Source organism: Hylobates moloch, unplaced genomic scaffold (assembly GCF_009828535.3).
Source record: "Hylobates moloch isolate HMO894 unplaced genomic scaffold, HMol_V3 SCAFFOLD_4, whole genome shotgun sequence".
NCBI lineage: Eukaryota > Metazoa > Chordata > Mammalia > Primates > Hylobatidae > Hylobates > Hylobates moloch.
Window position 1 is genome coordinate 20,488,522 of NW_026652279.1, and position 23,158 is coordinate 20,511,679.

Below are 23,158 nucleotides of genomic sequence, written 5' to 3' on the forward strand. Positions count from 1 at the left end.
AGTGGTCCAAAGCTCTGCTATGTATAATCTCCAGATTTACCCTGTGCCTGATAGTATATATGTATTTTTTCTTCAAATACGTTAGAGCCATACTCTGCATTTTCACTGAAAAATGAAACTGAAATTCTAAAGAGTAAGAGCCAATTCACATGCATACGTTTTAATTCAGGGTATGTTGCTCAGGTGGGAAAAATATGTTTACTTCTAAACTTTTTATTTAATCACATTAGTGTTGGTATCATGTAGACATAAAGAAATCTAGTGCTATGAATTCCACAAGATTTTAATGTATGTTACAATATTCATTGATATATTAGAACTAAAAAGCATACATCAGCAAAGGATTAATTATAGATTTTTTAATTTAGAATAAAGTATTGCCAACCAACCACTGGAAAATGCGAGAAATTCTCACTTAACTCTTGATTGAATGGAGAAATTGAAATATAATCAAAGACTATCTATAAAACAATGATGATAAAGATAAAACCTATGAATACAAATAAGGCTATGCTCAGTGAAAAAAAATCACAGACAAATATATCAAACAACAGACTGAAATAAATGATTTGGGCTTTTTTAGTATTAAAAGCTCGGGAAGAAAACCCACAAACTAAACTTAAGAAAGCAAAAGTTAAAAAGTTATGAACAAATAAAAATAAGTTACAAGGAAGAAACCAAAGAGGAAGATAACTGAAATAAAGTTGAAACAAAGATCAATGACCAGCCAGGAGTGATGATGAGATAAGGCAGTGGGTACATTAAGAATTTAAAACAGGAGACAGCATTAATAGGCACAAATGAAGAGAGGGGAAACACTCTAACATATAATACAAATAAAGAGAATTTTTTAAATTTCCAAGCAAATAATAATATTTGGCTAAAATAAATAATTTTCTGATAAAATACGACATGCAACATTAACCCCAAGAAAGACAAATAAGTTAACAGACCCATAACAATAAATATAATTTAGAAAATCTCCAAATATTAGCAAATAGAATTCGGCAATAAATTTAAACAATAAGGATTCTCAATCAAGTACAGTTTATCTCAGGAATACAAGATTATTTCTACTTAAAGAACTTAATTAATATAGTTCATTATATTAATAGGTCAAAAGAGGAAAAAACATGATCATCTCAATAAGTATTCAAGAGCCAATTGACACAGTAAAACCACTATTTCTGATTTAAGTATATGTTTGTAACAAAATACAAATTCAATGTTCTTCAAATTAAAATATTACCATTTAAGTATTTTTATATTAACAAAATGATACTCAAGATCATATAAAAAATAAACATTTGAGAATATCCAGAAAAATTCTATAAAATAAACAAAATGATATGGCTTCAAGCTATGAGAGAATATGACATTATGCAATGAGAATAATTAAAATAATTATGTACTATGGAAGAAACAGGCTGAACAATAAGAGCAAACAGAGAGCCAAGAAATGGACAAACACACCCAGGAATTTAGTACATCATTAAAGTTCAAATATGGTGTGAAAAGATAGTGGTACAATCATTGATTGACTAAATGGAAAAATATACCGTGTCACTCACTGATTTTATTTCAAAATAAATTCCATGGAACCCAGAAGATGTCAGAGAAATATTCATAAACCATAAATAAAAATGTCAATGAGGATTTTGAGACGAACTTGAAAGCAAATCTGGTGTCCAAAATAAATGATTTTAAAAATTGTATTCAATTCATTTTATTTATGTATTTTTTACTTTTATTTTAGGTTCAGGGATACAGGTGAAGGTTTGTTACACAGGTAAACTCACGGCACAGGGGTTTGTTGTACAGATTATTTTATCACCCAGGAATTAAGCCCAGTACCCAATAGTCACCTATTCTGCTCTCCCTCCTCCAACCCTCCACCTTCAACTAGACCCCAGTGTCTGATGTTTCCCTCTTTGTGTTCATAAGTTCTTATCATTTACTTCCCACTTATAAGTGAGAACTTGTGATATCTGGTTTTCTGTTCCTGTATTAGTTTGCTAAAGATAATGGCCTCCAGCTCCAACCATGTTTCTGCCAAATACATGATTTTGTTCTTTTTTATGGCTGAATAGTATTCCATGGTGTACATGTACAACACTTTCTTTATCCAATCTGTCTCAATTTATTTTAGGTACAAATTCAAATACCTAGTTCTTCCTGAAGCTTTTAAGATCATTTAAATATAGTCCTATTAGTCTATTATCTAATCAAGTACACTTAAGGAGGTTTTTGCTTACAAACAAACTTTTGAACATTTTAAGCTACATTTATAAATTTGATAAATCCAACTGGATTTTTAGAATCTCAAAAGTCTTATTAGCATATGAAACCATCGTGGGTACTTAAATAAGCCTTGTAATTGTAGTAAGTTAAACGTTTAAGTGTTAAAACTCATATACTACTGACAATGTTCCAAATTATCTTACTAACATTTCCACTTAGAATAACAATTCCCCATCAAAAGATGATTCAGCTAAGCATTTTATGGGAACCACAAGCTAGTTTGTGATTCTACTAAGTCAGATTCATTCAGGTAAGTCCTTAAAACAAAAGCATCACTAATATAGGTTATATTTACTTCATCATCTCTGTATTTAATTTTACACTTATTTGGAGTTAAAATAGACTTCCCTACTAAGGAAGCAATGGGGCCGGGCGCGGTGGCTCATGCCTGTAACCCCAGCACTCTGGGAGGCCAAGGTGGGCGGATCACGAGGTCAGGAGTTTGAGACTAGCCTGGCCAACATGGTGAAACCCCATCTCTATAAAAATACAAAAATTAGCAGGGTGTGGTGGTGGGTGCCTGTAATCCCAGCTACTTGGGAGGCTGAGGCAGGAGAATTGCTTGAACCTGGGAGGCAGAGGTTGCAGTGAGCTGAGATAGCACCACTGCATTCCAGCTTAGGTGACAGAGCAAGACTCTGTCTCAGAAAAAAAAAAAAAAGGCAGTGGGTCAATCCAAATTATTTGGGGATGTTCTTAACGAAAGAATTTTTAGGATACATCATTCCAGTTGACTAACAATAAATATTGGCCAGAAATTTGGGTGATCTGGGGTTGTAGAGACTCAGTGCAATTTTTCTTAGGATAACAAGGAAGCTCAATTTGAAAATCTTAAGGCCAATAGGAAATATCAATCCATGCTCTCATCCCTAAGATTCAAGTCATCCAGTACTGAATTTTCAACTTATGATTATGCTGTACTAGTTCAAAAGGCCAGTATCCGACACTCTTCACTCCTTCATTTGGATTTTGCTTCTCTTTAGGTCTCTTAAAATGTTTAAGTGATATACTCTTAGGTTCTGCATGTCTCTCTTGGCTCTGTGTGGTTTCAGGTCACCATTTTGAAGGGTCCTTTTCCCTAATGCATGCACTTTCTCCCTCTCTGAAGCACTATTTTATACCTTCTCCTCCATTCTCAAACCTTCAACACTTGTTCCACCAACTTCACTCTGAGTTGAAGACCTTTCCTATAGTGAAACTAGAGTTCACTGAGAAAAACAAAGTGATCAGAAGAGAAATTCCAGACTCTCCAAACCACACTCCCCACTTTTGAGCATCTGCCTCTACATTACTCAGGTGAACTACCATACCACATTACTTAACATGAACCCCTCTCTTCCTGCCTATTCTAACATTAATCCAGTAATTCTTCTGTCTCCCTTTCTCACATTATCACTTTCTCTCTCTCTACCAGATATTCCCCATCAGCATTTTAAAATGCTGTGATTTTTTTTCCATCTTCAAAAAGAACCCTCTCCATCCCACTTCCTTTGCCAGGCCAGCTGTTTCTCTATTTCTATGCTCTCCTGCAGCAAAACCTCTTGAAATAATTGTTTACGCCTGTCATTTCCATTTCTTCTCTTGTTTTCTCTTAAACCCACTTCAATCAGGCTTTTACCTTCGCCATTCAATTTAAACTCCTCTTCTCAAGGTCATCAATGACCTTCACGTTGCCAAATCTCACAGACAAGTGTCAGTCCTCATCTTGATCTATTATCAGCATTTGACAGGGCTAATCACTCTCCCCTCTGGTACACTACACGTTGTTTACAGGCAATCTACGTTCTTGGTTTTCATGCCATCTCACACACTGTTTTGCTCAGTCTCCTTTGTTATTTCCTCAACTTCTCCTTAGCCTCCTAATACCAGAGTACTCAGGTTCCAGGTAGCATATTATCAACATTTACTTTCTTAGTGATCACCCAGTTTATGGACTTTGGAGTATAATTTTCCACAGCCAGACTATGGCAAAAGTTATTTTTCCAACCGAAACTATTCTTTTAATCTTTAAACTCATAAATCTAACTGCATAGGTGGTACCTCTCCTAACTATAAGGTTAACAGACAGCCGAAACTCAGCCTATCCAAAATGAAACTCTCGTATCACCCCCAGCACCTGCCCTACCCACATCCTTTCACCATCTCAGTTGATTATAACTCCATCCTGGTAGTTAACAACTACCAGGATGTTAAGGACAAAATCATGGAGCCATTCCTGATGTCTCTTTTCTCCTCATACCCCACAATTAACTGATCAAGAAATCACACTACCTATATGATCAAAATATGTCTAGAATCTGCCTGTTCCTCTCCTTGTTATCATCCTGTTCTAATCCATTGGAGAGATGATTGCAATGGTCGCTTACCTGTCTCTAGTTTCTATCTTTATTCCCCTACATTTTCCCCTATTCTATTCCTCATGGAGCTGCCTAAAATGTAGAATCCTCATTTCACTCAGAATAAAGTTATTACACAGAAGTCCTGAGTAATATGTGATCTCCCCCATCCCCATACCTTTTTGACTCCATTTCCTATAACTATCCTTCTAGCTAATGTGGCTCCAGTAACACTCCTTGCTTGGTATTCCTGTGGCCTGCCAGGCAGCCGTGGGTCATTTGCCCAGGCTCTCCTTTTAAGTAAAATGCAACTCCCTTAGATGTCCACTTGGTAAATTTCCCCACACTCCTCAGGTTTCTGCTCAAGTCTTACTTTCTGAATGACTATCCTGACCTCCCCATTTAATACTATGACCTACTTTTACCATGACACCCACTCTGCACCCCCAGTTCCCATTAGATAGGTCTACCTTCCCTGTCCTCCATAACGGTTACTTTCTCTTATACCACATAACTTTTTTTACAGGTACTCATCATGCATATTGCTACTGCCCTCTTTTTCATTTGAATCAAGCTCCATGAGCGCAGGGATATTTGTCCTTTTTGTCCACTGAGGTATCCTAAGCACCTAGGATAGTAATTGACATATAGTTGGCACTTAAAAAATTAGATGACTAATGAATTAATTCTTAGGGCAGAATATTTGTTGTATTTAACTTTTTTTTTTTTTCTTGAGACGGAGTCTCGCTCTGTCGCCCAGGCTGGAGTGCAGTGGCGCAATCTCGGCTCACTGCAAGCTCTGCCTCCTGGGTTCACGCCATTCTCCTGCCTCAGCCTCTCCGAGTAGCTGGGACTACAGGAGCCCGCCACCACGCCCGGCTAATTTTTTTGTATTTTTCAGTAGAGACGAGGTTTCACCGCGGTCTCGATCTCCTGACCTCGTGATCTGCCCGCCTCAGCCTCCCAAAGTGCTGGGATTACAAGCGTGAGCCACCACGCCCGGCCTGTATTTAACTTTTAAAAAAATTTTGTAAAAATTAGAATAAGTTAAAAGGACTAATGACAAACTGGCAGGACAGATAAAGGACCAATTTCTTTTCAATACATAAAGAATTCTTACAAAATAGTAAGAAAAAGGTAAAGGAAGATGGCAGAGTAGGAGATCACAGCCTTCATTCCTCCCACAGAGAGCAATAATTTGGCAGCTATCCATGAAGGCAAATAACTCTGGAAGGGCTCAGGAGTCCAAAAGATGTAGTAATACAGTAGAGTAAAAAACTGAAGAATAATTACACAAAAAGTGAAGAAAGAACAGTTTCATTTTGCCTGCATCACCCCATCCCCAGTGCTGGCACTGCTCAGCATGGAGAGTGATCTCTTTGGCTAGCAAGTCCCTCTCACAGAGAAAGGAAGGGGAGGATGAATAACCAGCTTTCCCAGCCTTTCAGGAATTGCCCAAATCACCCTACCCAGATTGCTGGGGAAAATGGCAAACCTGGGACATGTGGAAAAGTCTAGGAACAAAGAAGAGCAATGTGGGCTTACTGGTATCAGCTATGTTTTGAGAGTCACCACAGTCGCTATTTTTCTACTCTATACAGGACTCTAGTACATGTCTCTGCTACGTAGCCCAACAACACTTACAGTTATCATGTACCCCTCTGTAGCTTTCACCACTAAGAACCCTGCAATGTTTGCTGCTGCAGACCCCATCAGCTTGCCCCACAGAGTCAGCAGCTTCTGCTAAAGAGGTAAACAATAGCTAGCACAGCCACAGCAGACTTCCTATAGCCTTCACCATTGAGGGCCCTGCAGTTTTTTGCTTCACAGTCTCCAGGTACCCAAGGTACAATCCCTCTTCCTCCCAACACCCTGGAGCCACCTCTGCTGTTGTCACAGTGAGCACCGTAGCTCAGAGGACCATCACTCCTCTCTCCTTGGAGCCACTCCAGCTACTGCCACCACATGCAGGCACCCCAGCTCCGGGTTACAGTGCAGCTACTTACATACATGACATCAAATGGCCTGGGCCTCCCATCACAGCCCCTTGCCCCCACCATTATTTACCTTGGCCCCCTGCTGCTGGACCAAGAGGAGCCACTAAGGACTAGAGCAGTCCTCACTGCCACTGTGGACCTCCCACAGCTCTTGCCACCAGGGATCACATAGTAGCTCATATCACAAACCCCAGCTACCTAAGCTGATGAGATACTGGGTGCCTCTCCAACCACAGACTTGGAGCAGCAGCATGCCCCCACATGAGGTGCCCAGAATCACTAGAACTGGTGCCACAGTGCACACCCTTTCCATCCCTTGCACATGAACCACCCCCACCATTTTTTTCCTTTTAAACTACAGCCAGTCCATAAAGTCTGAAAGACAGGATGACTTCAAATATGCAGATATCTTCACAAGGCTATAATAATCAGGAATGAGAAAAGTGTGAGGAATCAGAAAAATGTGTCAACATCAAAAGAACAAAAATTCCAGGAATTGACCCTAAAGGACTAGAGGTCAACAGAAGGCCTGTCAAAGAATTCAAAATAATTATTTCAAAGAAGCTCACTGAGTTACAAGGCAACACAGATAAATACGTTAATGAAATCAGGAAAACAATACAAGAACAAAATGAAAAGCTAAACAAAGAGAAAACAGAAGTTTTAGATCTGATAAACACAATGACTGAATTACGAAATACAACTACAAAATGCAATAGAGAGCTTCAACAGCAGGCTAGATCAAGCAGAAGAAAGAAGAAGTGAATTCAAGGACAGATTATTTGAAATAATCCAGTCAGCAGAGAAAAAAAAATTTAAAAATAAAAAGGAGGAAGAAAGTTTATGGAATCAGATCTATGGAACTCCATCAAGAGAGCTAATATTTGCATAATAGTTGTTAGAGAAGGAGAAGAGAGACAGAACAGGACAGAAAGCTTCTTTAAAGAAATAATGGCTGCAGACTTCCCAAGTATGAGAAAGATATGACCACCCAGGTACATGAAGTTCAAAGGTCTCCAATCAAATTCAGTCCAAAGAAGTTTACACCAAGAGACTTTATAATCAATGTGTCAAAAATCAAAGACACAAATAATTTCGAAAGAGGCAAGAGAAAATAAGGATATCACATACAAGGGAAACCTAATAAGGCTATCAAATGTCTCAGCAAAAATCTTGCCTGGAGAGAGTGGAATTTTACATATATATTTCCCCACCATTTGAAAATTTTATAGCTTGATTGATTTTTTTTCAACTTTTATTTTAGGTTCAGGGAGTACATATGCAGGTTTTTTACATGGGTAAATTGCATGTTGTGGGAGTTTGGTGTACAGATTGTTTCATTACCCAAGTAAGAAGCATAGTACCCAATAGGTAATTTGTTATGTCTTTACCCTTCTCCCACCCTCCACCCTCAAGTAGGCCCTGGAGTCTATTGTTCCTTTCCTTGTGTCCATATATACTAAATGTTTAGCTCCCACTTAAAAGTGAGAACATGCAGTATTTAGTTTTTTGTTTCTGCATTAATTTGCTTAGGATAATGGCCTCTATCTACATCCATGTTGCTGCAAGGGACATGATTTTGTTCCTTTTAATGGTTTCATAGTATTCCATGGTGTATATGTATCACATTTTCTTTATCCACTCCACCATTGATGGGCATTTAGGTTGACTCCATGTCTTTGATATCATGAATAGTGTTGTGATGAACATTCATGTGCATGTATCTTTATGGCAGAACAATTTATATTCCTTTGTATATATACCTGGTAATGGGATTGCTGGGTCAAATGGTAGCTCTGTTTTAAGTTCTTTGAGAAATGTCCAAACTGCTTTCTATAGCAGCTGAATTAATTTACATTCCCACTAACAATATATAAGCATTCCTTTTTCTCTTCAACCTTGCCAGCATCTGTTATTTTTTGAATTTTTAATAACGGCCATTCTGAATGGTGTGAGATGTATCTCATTGTGGTTTTGCTTTGCATTTCTCTAATGATTAGTGATGTCTAGCATTTTTTCATATGCTTGCTGGTCATGTGTATATCTTATTTTGAGAAGTGTCTGTTCATGTTCTTTGCTTATTTTAAAATGGGGTTGTTTAAAATACAGTTAGCTGTATTCCTAGGTATTTAATGGGGTTTTTGCTTATTGATTTAAGTTCCTTATAGTTTCTAGATATTAGACCTTTGTCAGATGCATAGTTTGCAAATATTTTCTCCCATTCTGTAGGTTGTCTGCTTACTCTGCTGATAGTTTCGTTTGCTGGGACCTAGTTTAATTAGGTCCCACTTGTCAATTTTTGTTTTTGTTGCAACTGCTTTTGGAGTCTTCATCATAAAATCTTTGCCTGGGCCTATGTCCAGAACGATATTTTCTAGGTTTTCTTCCAGGGTTTTTAGTTTTTACATTTACATCTTTAATCCATCTTGAGTTGATTTTTATATGTGGTGAAAGGAAGGGGTCCAATCTCATTCTTCTGCAACTGGCTAGCCAGTTACTGCAGCATCATTTACTGAACACGGCATCCTTTCCCCATTGCTTGTTATTGTCAACTTCATTGAAGATCAGATGGTTGTAGACATGCAGCTTTATTTCTGGGTTCTCTAACCTGCTCCATTGGTCTATGTGTCTGTTTTTGTACTTATACCACGCTATTTTGGTTACTGCAGCCTTGTAGTATAGTTTGTAGTTTGAAGTCAGGTAGCATGATACCTCTGGTTTTGTTCTTTTTGCTTCAAATTTCTTTGGCTATTTGGGCTCTTTTTTAGTTTCATATGAATTTTGGGATAGTTTTTTTCTAATTCTATGAAAAATGTCATTGGTAGTTTGATAGGAATAGCATTTAATCTGTAAATTGCTTCAGGCAGTATGGCCATTTTAACACTATTGATTCTTCCTATCTATAAGCATGGAATATTTTTCCATTTGTTTGTGTCATCTTTGATATCTTTCAGCAGTGTTTTGTAATTCCTATTGTTGATATCTTTCACCACCTCCCAGTTACCTGTATTCCTAGGTATTTAATTCTTTTTGTGGCTATTGTGAATGGAATTTCATTCTTGATGTGGCTCATAGCTTGGATGTTACTGGTGTATAGAAATGCTACTGATTTTTGTACATTGATTTTGTATCCTGAAACTTTACTGAAGTTGTTTATCAGCTCTAGGAACGTTTGGGCAGAGACTATGGGTTTTTTCTAGGAATAAAATTATATTATCTGCAAACAGGTAGTTTGACTTCCTCTCTTCCTATTTGGATGCATTTCATTTCTTTTCTTGTCTGATTGCTCTAGCTAAGACTTCCAGTACTGTATTGAATAGGAGTGCTAAGAGTGGGCATCCTTGTCTTGTTCCAGTTCTCAAGGATAATGGTTCCAGCTTTTACCTATTTAGAGTGACATTAGATGTGGGTTTGTCATGGACAGCTCTTATTATTTTGAGGTTTGTTACCTCAACACCTAGTTAGTTGAGAGTTTTTAACATGAAGTGATGTTGAATTTTATTTTCTGTGTCTATTGAGATGATCGTGTGGTTTTTGTTTTTAGTTCTGTTTATGTGCTGAATCACATTTATTGATCTGCAAATGTTGAACCAACCTTGCACCCCAGGGATAAAGCCTACATGATTGTGGGGGATTAGCTTTTCAGTATGCTGCTGGATTTGGTTTGCTGGTATCTTGTTGAGGATTTTTGCATCTAAGTTTATCAGGGTTTTTGTCCTGAAGTTTTCTTTTTTTATTGTGTCTCTGCCAGGTTTTGGTATCAGAATGACACTAGCCTCGTAGAATGAGTTATGGAGGAATCTCTCCTCCTCAACTTTTTGGAATGGCTTCAGTAGGATTGGTACCAGCTTTTCTTTATACAACTGGTAGATTTTGGCAGTGAATTTGTCTGGTCCTGGGCTTTTTCTGGTGGGTAGGTTTTTTCTTTATTATTGATTAAATTTCAGAACTCATTGGTTTGTTCAGTGTTTCCATTCCTCCCCGATTCGATCTTGGGAGGCTGTATGTTTTTAGGAATTTATCCATTTGTTCTAGATTTTCTAGTTTGTGTGCATAGAGGTGTTTGTAATAGACTCTGGGGGATTTTTCTATTACTGTGAAGTCAGTGGTAATGTTCCCCTTCTCATTTCTGATTGTGTTGATGTGGATTTTCTCTTTTTTCTTTACTAGCCTAGATTGCAGTCTATCAATCTTATTTATTCATTTAAAGAACCAACTTTTCTTCACTGATCTTTTGTATGGTTTTTCATGTCTCCATTTCATTTAGTTTACCTCTAAGATTGGTTATTTTCTTTTGCTAGTTTTTGGGTTGGTTTGCTTTTGTTTTTCTGGTTCCTCAAGGTGTGATGTTATGTTGTTAATTTGAAATCTTTTTTTTTTCTTTTTTTTTTTTTTTTTTTTTTTAATGATTCTACTCTGTACCAGGTTGGATCAGTGGCAGGTCACTTATTGCAATCACCCCTGCCTCAGCCTCCTGAGTAGCTGGGACTATAGGCGCACATCACCATGCCCGGCTAATTTTTTGTATTTTAGTAGAAGCGGGGTTTCAACATGTTGGCCAAGATAGTCTCGATCTCCTGACCTTGTGATCCACCTGCCTTGGCCTAGTTATTTCTATTTTTATCATACAGTGGTCCAAGAGTGTGGTTGGTATAATTTCATTTTTTATAAATTTGTTGAGAATTGCTTTATGTCTATGCATGTGGCCAATCTTAGAGTATGTGCCAATGAGAAGAATGTATATTCTGATATTATTGGGTGGAGTGTTCTATAGATATCTGTTAGGTCTATTTGGTCACTGTCAAATTTAGGTCTCGAATATCTTTGTCAATTTTCTGCCTCAATGATTTCTTTAATATTGTCAGTGAGGTGTTCACATTTATTATCATCATTGTGTGGTTATTTAAGTCTCTTCATTGGTCTCTAAGAAATTGTTTTATGAATCTAGATTCTCCAGTGTTGGGTGCATATATATTTAGAATAGTTGAGTCTTTTTGTTGAATAGAACCCTTTATCATTATGTAACACTATTCTTTGTCGTTTTTGATCATTGTTGGTTTAAAGTCTATTTTGTCTGAAATAAGAATTGCAACCTGTGCTTGCTCTTTCTCTCTCTCTCTTTTTTTTAAGTTTTCTTGATAGATCTTTCTCTATTGCTTTATTTTCGGCCTGTGGGTGTCATTGCATGTGAGACTGGTTTCTTGAAGACAGCATACAATTGGGTCTTGCTTCTTTATCCAACTTGCCACTCTCTGCATTTTAAGTGGGGTGTTAAACCCATTTACATTCAAAGGTTACTATTGATATGTAAGGATTTGATTATCTCATCGTGTTGTCAGCTGACTGTTATGCAGACTGGATTGGGTAGTTGCTTCATAGTGACAATGGTCTATGTACTTCAGTGTGTTTTTGTGGTGACCAGTAATGGTCTTTCATTTCCATGTTTAGCTTTCCCTTAAGGACCTCTTGTAAGGCAGGTGTAGTGGTAAGGAATTCCATTAGCGTTTGGTTTTCCAAAAAGGATCTTATTTCTCCTTTACTTATGAAGCTTAGGTTGGCTGAGTATGAAATTCTTGGTTGGGATTTCTTTAAGAAGGTTGAATATAGGCCCCCAATCTCTTCTGGCTGTTTCTGCTGAAAGGTCTTCTGTTAGCCTGATTGGGTTCCCCTTTCTTAGATGACCTGTTCCTTCTCTCTAGTTGCCTTTAATATTTTATCTTTCATGTTCACTTTGGAGAATCTGGTAACTATGTGTCTTGGGGATGGCCCACAGATTCTGGTATGTTGTATCCTTGTTCAAATACATTCCCAAGACACGGAGTCATCAGATTCTCCAAGGTGAATGTGAAAGAAACCTGTGTACAGGTCTGCTGATGTTCCTATAATCTGTGAAGTTGCTGCTCTTTGAATGGGGCTTTTGCTTTTAAATTTTTTGATGCCATTGAGGGCTTAACTGTAGTATGGTCATCTTTTATAGTATCCTGCAGGGGTTCTCTGAATTTCCTGAATTTTAATGTTGACATCTTTAGTGAGGTTGGGAAAATTTTCATTGACAAATATGTTTTCCAAGTTGCTTTCTTTCTCTCCCTCTCTTTCAGGGACACCAATGTGTTGTAGTTTTGGTCTCTTTACATAATTCCATATTTCTTAGAGGATTTATTCATTTTTTACATTCTTTTTTCTTTATCTTTGTGAATTGAATTGATTCAAAGAACCAATTTTCAAGCTCTGATATTCTTTCCTCTGCTTGGTTGATTCTGCTGTTAATACTTCCAATTGTATTATGAAGTTCCTGTAGTGAGTCTTTCAGCTTTATCAGGATCAGTTTAGTTTACTTAAAATGGATACTTCGTCTTTCAGCTCTTGTATTGTACTACTGGATTCCTTAGATTCCTTGGATCAAGTTTCAACTTTCTCCTGAATATCAATGATCTCTGTTGCCATCTAGATTCTGAATTCTATGTCTTTCATTTCAGCCATTTCAGCCTGGTTAAGAATCATTGCTAGGGAGCTACTGTGGTTGTTTGGAGGTAAGAAAACACTCTGGCTTTTTTAGTTGCCATTTTTGTTGTGCTGATACTTTCTCAGTATCAGGCTTAAAGACTGATGTTCCTTTAATATTTGAAGTTGCTGTTCTTTGGATGGGGCTTTTTGCTTTTATATTCTATGATGCCATTCAGGGTTTGACTGTGGTATAAGTTGGGTTCAGTTGACTGGCTTTGTTTCTGGATGATTTCAGGGTGCAAAGGCTAGCTTAGAACTCTGGGAGCCAGCCCACAGCTTTATTTGCTAGTCCCTTTAGGTTAAGCACGTGCTGTGCTGCAGGGGCTAAAGTGTTCTTGGTCAACTGGTAATAACATTCCAATGTAGGGTGGCGGGGGGGAGTTCCAGCCAAAGTGTTTCATTGTTGCAGCAGCAGCAGGGTCCACATGCATACACCAGTGGTGGTACTGCAGCGGTGTGGCAGGGGTATGTATACATGCACTAGCAGTGCAGCATGGTTTGCATGCACATGTGTGCTGGTGGCAGCAGTGTGGTGTGGTCATGCATGCATGCCAGGAGTGGGGTGGCAGCATGGCGGAGTCTGTGTGCATGCACCAGTGTTGGCGAGATGGTCATGTAGTTCGGTATGCACACATATTGGCAGCAGCAGTGGCAGTGGGGTGGTGTATTTTAAATGCATGTATTCACGCCAATGGCAGTGGGGTTGTGGGGTCTACACATGCACAGGCCCACAAGGGCAGGACAATGGTGGTGATATTTGTATGTACACACACTGATTGTGGTTGGGTGGGGAGGTCCACACACGGGCACACACCAATGAAGCATTGGGGGAAGGCTGCAGTTGAGTGTAATTTGGCAAAGATGTGGGGGGAGGGGTGGGTGGATTTGCACAAGCAAAGCAGTTGTGGGAGGCGAGGGTGGGTGCTTGCCAGCAGGGGCTTATTTGGAGAAACTCTCTGACAGTTGGTGGGTTGTGGGGGGTGTCTGCCAACAAAAGAGTTATGACAGTGGCCACTGGGAAGTGTCCTGGTTGGACACCTGAGGCTTCCTTACAAGCAAGTGCAGACAGGCAGGAACCTTGGGAGAGGCCAGCAGACAGGGTGCATCCAAATCAGACTGGCCCCATCTCAGAGGCAAGATAGCCCTGTTCTGTCCAGGTCCAACAGTCAATAAAGGACAATGCTACCTAGAGGAACGTGATGAGCCTTTGGGGATGGGCATCCCTGGCCATGCTCCACTGCAGCCATTTCTATAGCAAACGCCTGGACTCTGTACAGGCTGGAGTCCTCTCCCTGGCAACTCTCCAAACAGTTTTCTGTGCCAGCTTACGTGTCCATGGGGAACATGGGGTATCCTGCAGCCAGGCTTTCAGAGCTTGTGGCAAAAGTAGGCCATTCCATGCATATTTAACTCACCCCTTTCCCAGGAGCCACTTGGGGCCAGCAATGAGTCTTGGTGATTGACAACCCTGTGCAAGGTTCTCAGCTTCCTCTTGCTTTATGCCAGAGTCTGTGTCCTCCCCTCATCCACTCTCAATGCCTTATGAAGATCTGCTCAAAAATGCGCCAGTCTTCTTGATGGTCTAGTCTATCAGTGGACAAAGCTCTTTCTGGCTATGTGTAGTTGGCCATCTTTTCTCCCCCCTTGACTGTTATTTAAAGGATTAAAAGAAAAAAACTACCAATCAAGAATACTTTACCCAGAAAATCTGTGCTTTAGAAAAGAGGGATAAAGACTTTCCCAGGCAAACAGAAGCTGAGGAAATTAATCACCACCAGACTTGCTTTACAAGAAATACTAAAGAAAATTCTTTAACGTGAAATGAAAGACTGCTGGTAAGTAACATGAAAACATATGAAAGTATGTTTTCTCACTAGTAAACATTTAGTGAAATTCAAAGTACTCTAGTACTGCCATGGTGGTATGTAAATCACTTTTAACTCTACTATAAAGGTTAAAAGACATAAGACAAAAGCATTAAAAATAAATGTGTTAATATTAACTTGTAAATGTATACACAATATAACAAGATGTAAACTGTGAAATCAAAGATGTAAAATTGGGGAGGAGCAGTAAAAGTTTAGATACTTTGTATGCAGTCAGAGTTGTTATCAGCTTAAAATGGTCTTGTGTAGTCAAAAGATGTTTTACAAAAGCACCATGGTAACCGCAAAGCAAAAACCTATAGCATATACAAAAGCAAAAAAAAAAAAAAAAAAAAAGGAATAAAAGCATACCACTATAGAAAATCACCAAATCACAAAGGAAGACAGCAGGAGAGGAAGAAAGAAACAAAGGATCTACAAAAGCAATGAAAAAAATTAATAAGATGGCAATAGTATATCTTTACCTATCAATTATTACTTTAAATGTAAATTGACTAAGCATGCTAATCTAAAAACACAGAGTAGCAGGATAAATAACAAAACAAAACCCAACTATATGCTGCATACAAAGCTAATTTCACCTTTAAGGACATACACAGACTGAAAGAGAAGGGATGGAAGAATAGATTACATATAAATAGAAACCAAAAAAGAGCAGGAGTAGCTACACCAATATCTGAAAAAATATACTTTACAACAAAAAGTGCCACAAGAAACAAAGAAGGAGTCAATTCATCAAGAAGACATAACAACTGTCAACGTATATGCAGGCAACATCAAAATGCTGAAATACACAAAGCATACGTTTGTAGATCTAAAGGGGGAAATATAGGACAATATAATAATAGTAGGCGACGTCAGTGCCCCACTTTCAGCAATGGACAGTTCATCCAGATAGAAAATCAAAAATGAAAAATTTGACTTAAGCTACACTTTTGACTAAACGGACCTTGCAGACATACACAGAACATTTAATCCAATGGCAGCAGAATACATAGTTTTCTCAAGTGCATATAAAACATACTCCAGGATAAATCACATGTTAGAACGTAAAACAAGTCTTAAGAAATTTATGAAGATTGAAATCAACTCAAGTATAGTTTCTAACAATAGTGGTATAAAACTAGAAATCAATAATTTAAAAACCCACAGGCAACAAAAGCAAAAATAAACAAATGGGACTGTATCCAATTAAAAAGATTCTGCACAGCAAAAGAAACAATCAACAAAATGAAAAGGCAGCCTACAGAATGGAAAACAATACTTTCAAACCATATAATTGATAAGGTATTTATATCCAAAATATATAATAAAACTCACACAACTCAGTAGCAAAAAAACCCCCAAATAACCTGGCTTAAAAATGGGCAGAAGGTAACTATGTGAAGTGCTAGATATGTTAATTTGCATGACTACAGTAACATTTCATATGTATATCAAAACATCATCTTGTACACCTTAAATACACAAAATAAAAAATAAATTTAAAAAATACATTAAACAAGAAAACAACCCAATGAACAAATGAGAAACTTAAAAATGGGATGTCATTGAAAAGGACTACAAATAGCCAATGAATTAATAAAAACATGGTCAATCTCACACATAATTTAAAAAATGAAAAATAACTCAATGTTATATTTTTTCTCAGCAGAAACAACAGATAGTATATTTTTAAAAACATCAAAGATCTCATATATGAAAACTAACAGTATAAATACATTGTTTATAAGCATCTTAGTGTTTAGTAAATAGGAAAAGTTATTAGAAAACTATCAAGCAAAAATAATTACTGCAAATAAAGAGGGGGTAGAAGCAGCAGAAACAGTGGTGGAAGGCAAAATACCTGTTGTGGGGGTGAAGGTACCCACAGAGGCAGAAGCATGCCAATGACAGGAAACTGAGCATGTGGCAGTGAGGTAGCAAGTGAAGAGAATCTGAAAACTGCAAACTAGATCTGAAGAAAGTACAAAGGCATGAATCCAACGAGGTGAGAAGAGCACTAAAACCATGTTAGTCTGATGGTTTTTGTCAAATGAGAGCAACAGAGCTCAGGTTGTGACAGTCTTACAGGATTTACAGTACAGTGATCAAAGCTCAGTGAAGTAAGTCCAGTTTCCCCAAAGGAAATTCACTCAGGTAAAAGTGAATTGAAGTAAATCTGTATAAATACCCCCCAGCTGACTTACAGGAAAGTTGCCTTGAACAAGCGGATAGAGAAAGGAGTATTTATTGTGCAGAAACTACTCCCCGCAAAATTCAAGGCTACAGGTAGACCAATAAGCTACTATGTGGCAAAAGTTCACATCACCTTTGTAGTCCTGTAAACTTCATGAAGAGTTTAGGTAAATGTAGTCCCTGACATTAAGTGCCCATTGGTACCTAAAAGTAGCAACACAAAGTCTCTGTGGATGAAAACACTTTAACCTACAACAATTTTCTACTGGCAACATATTCCAATAAGTAGGGAAACAAGCCACCATGTTAAAGAAATAGGGGAGAAAAGGGTAACAACAGACCAACGGAAACAAACTCACAATTTCGGAAATTTGTATAAGTTATTCCTTTTAAATATCAGACTAGCAAATATTCAAATACTGATGAATTCCGGAGTTGATAAAGCTAAAAAGAAATAGGCATTTTCAGTTAATACCAAGAAAAATGGCAGATAGGGAGCAGGACTAATTTGCAGCACCAACTCGGACAGACAGAGCAGCAGGTGGAGACTCGCGTTGCGAACTTTTGCTCCAAGAACTTCCACAGGAACATACCAGGAAAGCTGAGAGAATCCACAGACCCTTTGAAGGAAGCAGCTTGCCACCAAAGGCACCGTGAGACAGCCGAAAAACGGTGAGTGCCCAAAGTATAACAGGGGGAACGTCCACCTCTGAACACACGTCCTCACTGAGGAAACTGAAGGTCCAGATCACAAAAGAAGGATTTGACGTTTCCTGGAGCTAAGACAAATTTTTAGACAGTGAAATATAGGGGTAGAGGAAACAGTGGGAAGAGCCCTGTAGGCACTCTCAGTCCCCAGGGAAGCCATTCCTGACTTTGTCTCACAGGGGTCCTTGGGGAGGGCCAGTGGAATTGGGAAGAGACCACAGGGAGAAGGAAACTTTCAGCTGAACATTGTAACAATTTCACTGGAATGCAAACTTTCCTGGACAGAATCTGGGGGAGGGGGTGAACAGGAAGTACAGACACAAGTACAGAAACTGTGGCAGGCAGAAAGGTACCCAAACTGATATTCCTGCTAGCTTTCCCTGTGGAGGGGCTTGTAGCCTGGGGCAGGTTCTTAGCCCTGCTCACTGGCTGCCTGGAAATAAACTTGGTGCTGTTGTAGGGGCATGGTGGGAGTGACACTGTCCTTTCGGGCTGTGTGGGAGCTGGGTGTCACTGCTGGCTTTCTTCCACTTACCTGGTAATCTCTATGACGCAGCAGAAGACAGATTCTTTTGTTCCACGAGGTGCCCATAATCCCTCTCAAACATAACTCCACTGGCCTGAGAAACACACCTCCATCTCCCACAGTAGCTGCAGCAAGCCCTGCACAAAGAGAGTCTGAGCTCAGACATGCCTAACAGCTGAAGATAAAGGACCTAATCTCTTGGGAACTCTATGGCCCCACAGACCACCTAAGAAACCTGAATACTTATCCAGGCGACCCTAGGGTAAGTTTGAACCCTTCCTATGCTACCTCAGCCGATGCTCTCTTGAAAGCTCTACCTCCTGGCTGGAGGCCAACCAACACAAAACCAGTACACTATACAAAACTACAACCAAGAACTCGCGGACAGTCCACTTTACTCCCCTACTACCTTCACCAGAGTAGGTGCTGCTATCCACAGCTGAGAGACCTGAAGATGGATCACATCAGAGCACTCTCTGCAGACACTCCTCAGTACCAGCCTGGAGCACAACAGCTCTGCTGAGTGACTAGACCCAGAAGAGAAATAATCACCGCAGTTCAGCTCTCAGAAAGCCCCATCCATAGGGGAAGGGGGAGAGCACCACATCAAAGGAGCACCCCATGGGACAAAAGAATCTGAGCAATATCCCTTGAGCCCCTGATCTTCCCTGTGACATAGTTTAGCCAAATGAGAAGGAACCAGAAAAACAATTCTGGTAATATGACAAAACAAAGTTCTTTAACACCCCGAAAAGATCCCACTAGCTCACCAGCAATGGATCCAAACCAATAAGAAATCTCTGAATTGCCAGAAAAAAAATTCAGGAGGTGGATTATTAGGCTACTCAAAGAGGCGCCAGAGAAAGGTGAATACCAACTTAAAGAAAAAAAAGATACAGGATATGCATATGGAAAATCTCCAGAGAAATAAATAGCATAAGTAAAAAACAATCACGACTTCTGGAATTGAGGACACACTTAGAGAAATGCAAAATAACACTGGAAAATCTTAGCAATAGAATCACACAAGTAGAAGAAAGAACTTCAGAACTTGAAAAAAATGCTTTTGAATTAACCCAATCCACAGACAAAGAAAAAAGAATTTAAAAATAACAAAGCCTCCAAGAGGTTTGGGATTATGTTAAATGACCAAACCTAAAAATAGCCAGTGTTCCCGAGGAAAAAGAGAAATCTAAAAGTTTGGAAAACATATTTGAGGGAATAATCAAGGAAAACTTCCCCAATCTTGCTAAAGATCTAGACGTCCAAATAAAAGAAGCTCAAAGAATGCCTGGGAAATTCATTGCAAAAGGATCATCACCTAAGCCCATAGTCATCATGAAGTTGAGATGAAGGGAAGAATCTTAAGAGCTGTGAAGCAAAAGCATCAGGTAATCTATAAAGAAAAACTCATCAGATTAACAGCAGAAACCCTACAAGCTAGAAGGGATTAGGGTCCTATCTTTAGCTTTCTTAAACAGAACAATTATCAATCAAGAATTTTGTATCCAGTGAAACTAAGCTTCATAAATGAACGAAAGATAGTTTTTTTTTTTATTTTCCAGACAAACAAATTCTGAGAGGATTCGTCACTACCAAAAAACCCAATGTATTCAGGCAACAACTAGCATGACGAATGGAATAGTACCTCACTTCTCAGTACTAATGTTGAATGTGAGTGGCCTAAATGCTCTACTTAAAGGAAACAGAATGTCAGAATGGATAAGAATTCACCAATCAAATATCTGCTGTCTTCAACCATAAGGACTCACATAAGCTTCAGGTAAAAAGGTGGAAAAAGGTATTCCATGAAAATGGTCACCAAAAGTGAGCAGGAGTACCTACTCTTATATCAGACAAAACCGACTTTAAAGCAACAATAGTTAAAAAAGACAAAGAGGGACATTATATAATGATAAAAGGACTAGTCCCAAAGGAAAATATCACAATCATAAATATATATGAACTGAACACTGGAGGTCCCAAATCTATAAAACAATTCCTACCAGGTCTAAGAAATGAGATAGACAGCAACACAATAATAGTGTGGGACTTCAATACTCCACTGACAGCACTAGACAGGTCATTAAAACAGAAAGTTGGGGATTGTTGGCAAGATGGCCAAATAGGAACAGCTCCAGTCTACAGTTCCCAGTGAGATCGATGCAGAAGGTGGGTGATTTCTGCATTTCCAACTGAGGTACCCAGTTCATCTCACTGGGACTGGGTCAGGGAATTCCCGCCCCTAGCCAAGGGAAGTCATGAGGGACTGTGAACGATGCACTGTGACCCAGATACTGCGCTTTCCCCACAGCCTTTGCAACCCGCAGACCAGAAGATTCCCTCTGGTGCCTACACACCAGGGCCCTGGGTTTCAAGCACAAAACTGGGTGGCCGTTTGGGCAGACACTGAACCAGCTGCAGGAATTTTTTTCATAACTCAGTGGCACCTGGAACGGTTCACTCCCTTGGAAAGAAGGCTGAAGCCAGGGAGCCAAGTAGTCTGGCTCAGCAGGTCCCACCCCCACGGAGCCCAGCAAGCTAAGATGTATGGCTTGAAATTCTCGCTGCCAGCATAGCAGTCTGAGGTTGACCTGTGACACTTGAGCTTGGTGAGGGGAAGGGGCATCCACCATTGCTGAGGCTTGAGTAGGCGGTTTTCCCCTCACAGTGTAAACAAAGCCGCCTGGAAGTTTGAACTGGGAGGAGCCCACCACAGATCAGCAAGGCTTTTGTGACCAGACTGCCTCTCTAGATTCCTCCCCTCTGGGCAGGACATCTCTGAAAAAAAGGCAGCAGCCCCAGTCAGGCGCTTATAGATGACTCCCAGGGTCATAGCCCCTGGGGGAAAGGGCAGCTGTGGGCACAGCTTCAGCAGACATAAATATCCCTGCCTGACAGCTCTGAAGAGAGCAGCGGATCTCCCAGCACAGCGTTCAAGCTCTGATAAGGAACTGACTGCCTCCTCAAGTTGGTCCCTGACCCCCATGTATCCTGACTGGGAGACACCTCCCCATAGGGGCTGACAGACATCTCATACAGGAAAGCTCTGGCTGGCATTTGGTGGGTGCCGCTCTGGGATGAAGCTTCCAGAGGAAGAAACAGGCAGCAATCTTTGCTGTTCTGCAGCCTCCACTGGTGATACCCGGGCAAACGGCATCTTCAGTGGACCTATGGCAAACTACAGCAGACCTGCAGTAGAGGGGCCTGAGTGTTTGAAGGAAAACTAACAAACAGAAAAGAATAAAATTAACATCAACAAAAGAGACGTCCACTCAGAGACCCCATCCAAAGGTCACCAATGTCAAAGACCAAAGGTAGATAAAGCCATGAAGATGGGGAGAAACCAGCATAAAAAGGCTGAAAATACTAAAAACCAGAATGCCTCTTCTCCTCCAAAGGATCACAACTCCATGCCAGGAAAAGAACAAAACTAGATGAAGAATGAGTTTGATGAATTGACAGAAGTAGGCTTCAGAAGGTGGGTAATAACAAACTCCTCCGAGCTAAAGGAGCATGTTCTAACCCAGTGCAAGGAAGCTAAGTACCCTGAAAACAGGTTAGAGGAATTGCTAACTAGAATAATCAGTTTAGAGAAGAACATAAATGACCTGATGGAGCTGAAAAATACAGCACGAGAACTTTGTGAAACATACACAAGTATCAATAGCCAAATCAATCAAGAGGAAGAAAGGACATCAGAGACTGAAGATCAACTTAATTAAATAAAGTGTGAAGACAAGATTAGAGAAAAAAGAATGAAAAGGAATGAACAAAGCCTCCAAGAAATATGGGACTATGTGAAAAGACCAAACCATTTACTTTTGATTGGTGCAGTGTTACTCCCTGAAAGTGACAGGGAGAATGGAACCAAGTAGGAAAACACTCTTCAGGTTATTATCCAGGAGAACTTTCCCAACCTAGCAAGACAGGACAACATTCAAATTCAGGAAATACAGAGAATACTACAAAGATACTCCTCAAGAAGAGCAACCCCAAGAAACACAACTGTCAGATTCACCAAGGTTGAATGAAGGAAAAAATGTTAAGGACAGCCAGAGAAAAACTGCTTCTGAAGGAAGCACTAAACATGGAAAGGAACAACTGGTATCAGCCACTGCAAAAACATACCAAATTGTAAAGACCATTAACACTATGAAGAAACTGCATCAACTAACAGGCAAATAACCAGCTCGCAAAATGATGACAAGATCAAATTTACACATAACAATATTAATCTTAAATATAAATGGGCTAAATGTTCCAGTTAAAAGATACAGACTGGAAATTGGATAAAAAATCAAGACCCATTGGTGTACTGTATTCAGGAGACCCATCTCATGTGCAGACACACATAGGGTCAAAATAAAGGGATGGAGAAATATTTATCAAGCAAATGGAAAGCAAAAAACGCAGGGGTTACAATCTTAGTCTCTGATAAAACAGACTTTAAACCAGCAAAGATCAAAAGAGACAAAGAAGAGCACTACATAATGGTAAAGGGATCAATGCCACAAGAAGAGCTAACTATCCTAAATATATATGCACCCAATACAGGAGCACCCAGATTCATAAAGCAAGTCCTTAGAGAACTACAAAGAGACTTAGACTCCCAAACAATAATAGTGGGAGACTTTAACACTCCATTGTCAATATTTTTAGACAGATCAACGAGACAGGAAATTAACAAGGATATCCAGGACTTGAACTCAGCTCTGGACC